The sequence below is a fragment of the Pan paniscus genome, chromosome 19, assembly GCF_029289425.2.
Source record: "Pan paniscus chromosome 19, NHGRI_mPanPan1-v2.0_pri, whole genome shotgun sequence".
NCBI classification, from domain to species: Eukaryota; Metazoa; Chordata; class Mammalia; order Primates; family Hominidae; genus Pan; species Pan paniscus.
In genome coordinates this window covers 20,076,065-20,082,620 of record NC_073268.2, presented here as the reverse complement: position 1 = coordinate 20,082,620, position 6,556 = coordinate 20,076,065, and positions in this window count along the sequence as shown.

Sequence of the window (6,556 nt, the reverse complement as noted above, 5' to 3'; positions counted from 1 at the left end):
TTCCACATCGCACCAGACGACTTTTACCCAGACCCAGTGGGCATTGCCTCATCTTGCAGTCAGTCCCTTTTCAACATGTTGCCGTTTCTTTCTGAAGAGGTGTCCTCCCTCCACAAGTCACGCTGTCTGTCCCTGGCCCTCCAGCCCACCTCGCCAACCACTCTTGTTGGTTTCCTTCTCAGACTTGCCACCTTTCCCCTCTACCCCAAAATGTCATGCTCCTCTCCTGGAAAACACTTGAGTTGATTCAGTAAATCGACTTCAAATACTTGAAGGCTCCCACCTTCTGTTCTCTGGCTCCTTCCTGCGGTCTATACCTACCGCCTCCTCTTCACCTCCTTCCCTTCCACACTTCCTTCCTGGGTAGCTCTGCCTGAAGCATTCCACTAAGATCATCTATTCCAAGGTCATGGACAGGCTACTGGTGACCAAAGTTGGTTCCTTTTCTCCTTTCTTTCCTCCTTGAAGCCTGGCTCCCTTGGTCGCAGCAGCCCCTCAGTGGCCTGGTTCTCCTGTCCCCCTGCCCTTCCTCACCATTGCCCATTCCCTCGTTCGTTCATTCAGCACAGGCCTTGCTGTCTGCCCTGAGTCAGCTCCGAGACACCTGAAGAGCCCTCCAGCCCTAACTACTTTCCTCAGACTAGGTCCCCAGGCCTTTGTTCTTGCCTCTTCTCACTGAGCCTTTCACTTCTCGGCAGATGTGACCGATTGGTAGCTCCACCCCAACTCCCTTCTGCTGGGTGGAATGCAGGAGCTAGCTGCCTCCAACTCACTGTGACCTCAGAAAAATGCCTTTATTACTCGGGCCTCAGTTTCCTCGTCTTTAAGTAAGGGGCTTGGATGAGATGATTTCAGGACCCTTTCCAATAATAAAATACTGTGACTGCCAGCAAATCTTTTATGTCCTTCCCTATCCTGCCACCAGCAGGAGTGCTGTATACCCGAGCACTCCTTCTCATCCTGGACCTTGGCTCCCCTTCCCAGGGGAGTTTCAGCTGTGCCTAGCTCAAACTGTTTTCTTGATCTAAAAAATGGAGGTAATCTAGGCTGGGCACGGTGGCTCACGCCTGTAATCCCTGCACTTTGGGAGGCTGAGGCGGGCGGATCATTTGAGGTCAGGAGTTCGAGACCAGCCTGGCCAACATAGTGAAACCCCATCTCTACTAAAAATACAAAAGTTAGCCGGGCATGCTGGCATGCCTGTAAGCCCAGCTACTCGGGAGGCTGAGGCAGGAGAATCACTTGAACCTGGGAGGCAGAGGTTGCAGTGAGCCGAGATTGTGCCACTGCACTCCAGCCTGGGCAACAGGGCGAGACTCTGTCTTGAAAATAAATAAATAAATAAATAAATAAATAAATACGAAAAATGGAGATAATCATAGTTGCTACCTCGCTAGGAAATCACAAGAATGAAATCAGATGTGTTTGTGAGGTATGTGGCACAGAGCTTGGCACATTGTCTCAAAAAATAACATTACCCACAGGCACACATGCCTGTGAGGCCTCCCTCCTAAACTTACATAAAGCTTATTCTCACTAATTCCCACCTGGCAGTGTCCCTTGGTAACTGGCGTCCTCATCTTGGGTGAGCATTTGTGGATGAAGCTGCTGAGGGGCACTGTGAGACCCCCTGTCCCAGGCCCCCTCCCAAGGGCCCCCTCCTGAGCTCCAGGAGGATCCCTTTTGTGGAAGAGAAGTGGCACTTGGGCCCTTATGGGTGTGACTGTATTTGTGCCCCACAGACCTCCCAAAGGATGAGTGTGCCTGGGATCCTGGTGCCCCAGGTGCCCCCAACTCCTCCCTTGGTGAAGCCTGAGAGCTTCAGAGATTAAAAGAGGGGCCACTTGGACGCCTGAGAGGGAGGAGCATGAGGTTTCCTGGGAGAGCTATGCAGATGAGAAGAACGGTCCTTGGACCCTGGGCTGGCATCTAAGAGGAAGCAGGATGAACTTCCTGTCCAAATGCTAGGCACTTCCCCTGCTGCCACCCCTCCACATCACGACATCAGGCACAGGTTCTCTCTGCGCTGGGTAGAGAGAGGACCCCGAGGACCCCAAGCCATAGAGAGGCCTGGGGTCCTGGGCAAGGGCCAGGGAGCCGGTTTGCTCCTCGACGCCTTGGACGGTGCGAGCCCAGGGTGACTGAGCCCCTTTCATGTGCCAGACGCTGCTCCAAGCATGGGCAGCTCAGCCATCATCCCCGAGAGGAGCACTGTGAGGGGGGTGGTTTTCTAACCCCTGTGTCGTGGATGAGGAAACCAAGGCCCAGAGAGGCCAGCGGGCTTGCTCAAGGTCACACAGCCAGTTTGTGGGGGAGGCAGGATTGGGACCCCAGCCTGGAGACCTGAATCCTGCCCCCTTGACTAGCATGGTCTGTGCTGCAGGACTTAAGGCTGGTCACCAGGCCTGGACGGCCTCCACTGGCAGGAATCACTGCCGGTGGTATCACCCCAGGGCTGGGGGCAACCAGCACCTCTTCCTTAACCTGGAGTTGCGGAGACAAGGTCTTGGCCCTGCATCCCCAACTTGGCCCTTATGCAGGAAAATTTGAGAGAATCGGCTGAAGAGCTAGAAGAGCAGCAGAAGGAAGGAGGCTCTGGCCTCCTAGGGAAGGGGCTTCCTAAGGGAGGCCAGAGACCCACCCCTCAGGGCCCCACAGCTCCCTCAGCAAGAGCAACCCCAAGAGTGGCATCAGGGCAGCAGAAATAGTGGCCCCAGCCTCAATGGATGGACCGAAGGAGCCAGCCATAGCTATGAAGTTGAGGTGGGGCCCCCCAGGGAACCCTATGTTTGAGGGGGAGACACAGGCCTGCCCCGATCTAAGCAGAAAACAGCCCTTGCTATCAGGGTCAGGTCTGATGAGGAGGACAAGCCCTGCTCTTCTGAAGTCCCAGTCTGATGAAGGGCCACCAATGAGAAAACAGACAGCCCTGACCTCAGGAGGGACGGTGGGTGAGAGAACGTGAAGCAAGCTTTCTGTGTGGGGATCCCACCGCTCCTAAGAGAGCTGAGGCAAGCATAAGACAGGGGAGGTGAACCTCGGGGACTGGGGACTGTGGTCAAGGGAGAGGCAAGAGGTCTAGCCAAGGCCGGGTGCCAGGGTTCACAGATGTAATCTAATCCCAGCACTTTGGGAGGCTGAGGCTGGAGGATCACTTGAGTCCAAGAGTTCGAGACTGGCCTGGGCAACATAAAAAGACCCCCATCTCTACAAAAAGAAATTTTGTTAGCCAAGCATCGGCCTCATGCCTGGTAATCCCAGCACTTTGGGAGGCTGCTCTGCCTCCCAGGTTCACCCCATTCTCCTGCCTCAGCCTCCCGAGTAGCTGGGACTACAGGCGCCCACCACCACGCCTGGCTAATTTTTTGTATTTTTAGTTGAGACGGGGTTTCACCGTGTTAGCCAGGATGGTCTCGATCTCCTGACCTCGTGATCCACCCGCCTCAGCCTCCCAAAGTGCTGGGATTACAAGCTTGAGCCACCACGCCCGGCCTTGAATGGCTCTTGAGTCCAGGTGTTGAGACCAGCCAGGACAACAGGATGAAACCCAATCTCTACAAAAAATACAAAAGTGCTGGGCACGGTGGCTCACACCTGTAATCCCAGCACTTTGGGAGGCCAAGGTGGGCAGATCACTTGAGGTCAGGAGTTCAAGACCAGCCTGGCCAACATGGTGAAACCCCATCTCTACTAAAAATAAAAAATTAGCCGGACATGGTGGAGCACACCTGTAATCCCAGCTACTTGAGAGGCTGAGGCAGGAGAATTGCTGGAACCCGGTGGGAGGAGGAGGTTGCAGTGAGCCGAGGTCATACCATTGCACTCCAGCCTGGGCAACAGAACAAGACTCCGTCTGAAAAAAAAAAAAAAAAAAGCCAAGCTTGGTGACGCCACCTGTAGTCCCTGCTACTCAGGAGGCTGAGGCAGGAGATGACTTGAGCCCAAGAGGTCAAGGTTACAGGAAGCTATGATTGTGCCACTGTTCTCCAGCCTGGGCAACAGAGCGAGACCCTCAAAAAATTAAAAAATAAGGTCTATTGCCTGCAATCCCAGCACTTTGGGAGGCTGAAGCAGGCAGATTGCTTGAGGCCAGGAGTTTGAGAACAGCCTGACCAACATGGCGAAACCCCATCTCTACTAATAATACAAAAATTAGCCAGGCGTGGTGGTGCACACCTGTAATCCCAGCTACTTGGGAGGCTGAGGCAGGAGAGTCACTTGAACCCAGGAGAAGGAGATTGCAGTGAGCCGGGATCATGCCAATGCACTCCAGCCTAAGCAACAGAGTGAGACTCCCATCTCAAAAAAAAAAAAAAAAAAAAAAAGGTCGGCTGGGTGCGGTGGGCTCATGCCTGTAATCCCAGCACTTTAGGAGGCCGAGGTGGGTGGATCACCTGAAGTCAGGAGTTCGAGACCAGCCTGACCAACATGGAGAAACCACATCTCTACTAAAAATACAAAATTAGCTGGGCGTGGTGGCACATGTCTGTAATCCCAGCTACTCGGGAGGCTGAGGCAGGAGAATTGCTTGAACCTGGGAGGCGGAGGTTGCGGTGAGCCGAGATCATGCCATTGCAACAAGAGCGAAACTCCAGCTGGGGGCGGTGGCTCACCCTGTAATCCCACCAGCACCCTGGGAGGCCGAGGCGGGTGGATCACAAGGTCAGGAGATCGAGACTATCCTGGCTAACACAGTGAAACCCCGTCTCTACTAAAAACACAAAAAAATTAGCTGGGCATGGTGTTGGGCACCTGTAGTCCCAGCTACTCGGGAGACTGAGGCAGGAGAATGGCATGAACCCGGGAGGCAGAGCTTGCAGTGAGCCGAGATGGCGCCACTGCACTCCAGCCTGGGTGACACAGCGAGACTCCATCTCAAAAAAAAAAAAAAGAGCGAAACTCAATCTCAAAAAAAAAAAAAAAGAAAGTTCTAGGCCAGGCATGGTGGCTCACACCTGTAATCCTAGCACTTTGGGAGGCAGGCAGATTGCCTGAATTTAGGAGGTTGAGGACAGCCTGGACAACATGGTGAATTTAGGAGGTTGAGAACAGCCCGGGCAACATGGTGAGATCCCGTCTCTACTAAAATTACAAAAAATTAGCCAGGTATGGTGACACATGCCTGTTGTCCTAGCTACTTGGGAGGCTGAGGCAAGAGAATCACTTGACCCCAGAGGTGGAGGTTGAAGTGAGCTGAGATCTTGCCACTTTACTCCAGCCTGGGTGACAGAGCGAGACTCTCCAAAAGAAAAAAAAAAAAAATAGTAAGTTCTAGCCGGGTGCAGTGGCTCATGCCTGTAATCTCAGCACTTTGGGAGGCCAAGGTGGGTGGATCACGAGGCCAGGAGATCGAGACCATGCTGGCTAACACGTGAAACCCCGTCGCTACTAAAAATACAAAAAAAAAAAAAAAAATAGCTGGGCGTGGTGGCGAGCACCTGTAGTCCCAACTATTCAGGAGGCTGAGGCAGGAGAATGGCGTGAACCTGGGAGGCGGAGCTAGCAGTGAGCCGAGATCGTGCCACTGCACTCCAGCCTGGGCGACAGAGCCAGACTCTGTCTCAAAAAAAAAAAAAAAAAAAAAAAAAAAGTAAGTTCTAGCCAGATCTGCTGGGAGCCGGGGAACCCAAGAATATAAGTGGCTATGGGGGCCAGGGAGCCATATGACCGAGTCTCCACTGGAACTAGCCCAGGGTGCCACCAGGGAGAGTCACTCTTAGGGCTCATCAGGTCTCCCCAACAGGAAGTCTAGGGTCCCAGGGCCACCGATGTGGTAGGAACATGCCTCTGGTGAAGAGGCCTGGACCACAGATTGGGCTTGCTCTGTGGTCTTGAACATGTTGGAGGACCCAGACTCTCCCAGCCCCGGGCTCCCACTGTGAAATGACAAACCTCACCCAGCCTACTGGGGGGCACTCCTGATCAGGACTTGCTGATGTGGCCCTGGGACATGGGCAGGCTGGAGCAGGACAGCCACCTTCGTGTCTGGGGTGTGTGGTGAGGGTGCATGGGACCAGATATACCAGTCCCCTCTGGTCCCAAATGGAGGGCAGAGATGGAAGTAGGACTAGGGGTGGCTAAGAGGAGTGGGGCCATGGAGTATGGGATGTGCCTCTCACCAGCTCTGTGACTTTGAGAAGCTCACATAACCTCTCAGAGCCTCAGTTTCCCCATCTGTAAAATGGGGAGCACAATCTCTCCCTCTGGGCTCATGATGAGTTTCCAGGAATACCACCTAGTAGGCCCTCATTCCCAGGAGCCTCCTCATGCCTACATCTTGGAGGAGGTTCTCAAGATGTCTCCAGAGCGAAGGAAGAATTGGCTCAGCCTTACTGAGCATCTGGGTCTGGCATGGCAGGTGGTTGGGGGTGGGGGGAGTCACTTGGTTCCCTGCATTGATGTCAGCGCCTCCTGGGAAATCGCCTTCTCACCTCTCCTGGGCCTAAAATAGAGCGGGGGGGTGGGAGTGTCACAAGCTAGAGGCAGTTCCCTCATCCCCAGCAGAGGCCCTGGGTCCTTGCAGAAGCAGAGGACCCAGGAAGGGGTTTCCTGCCTC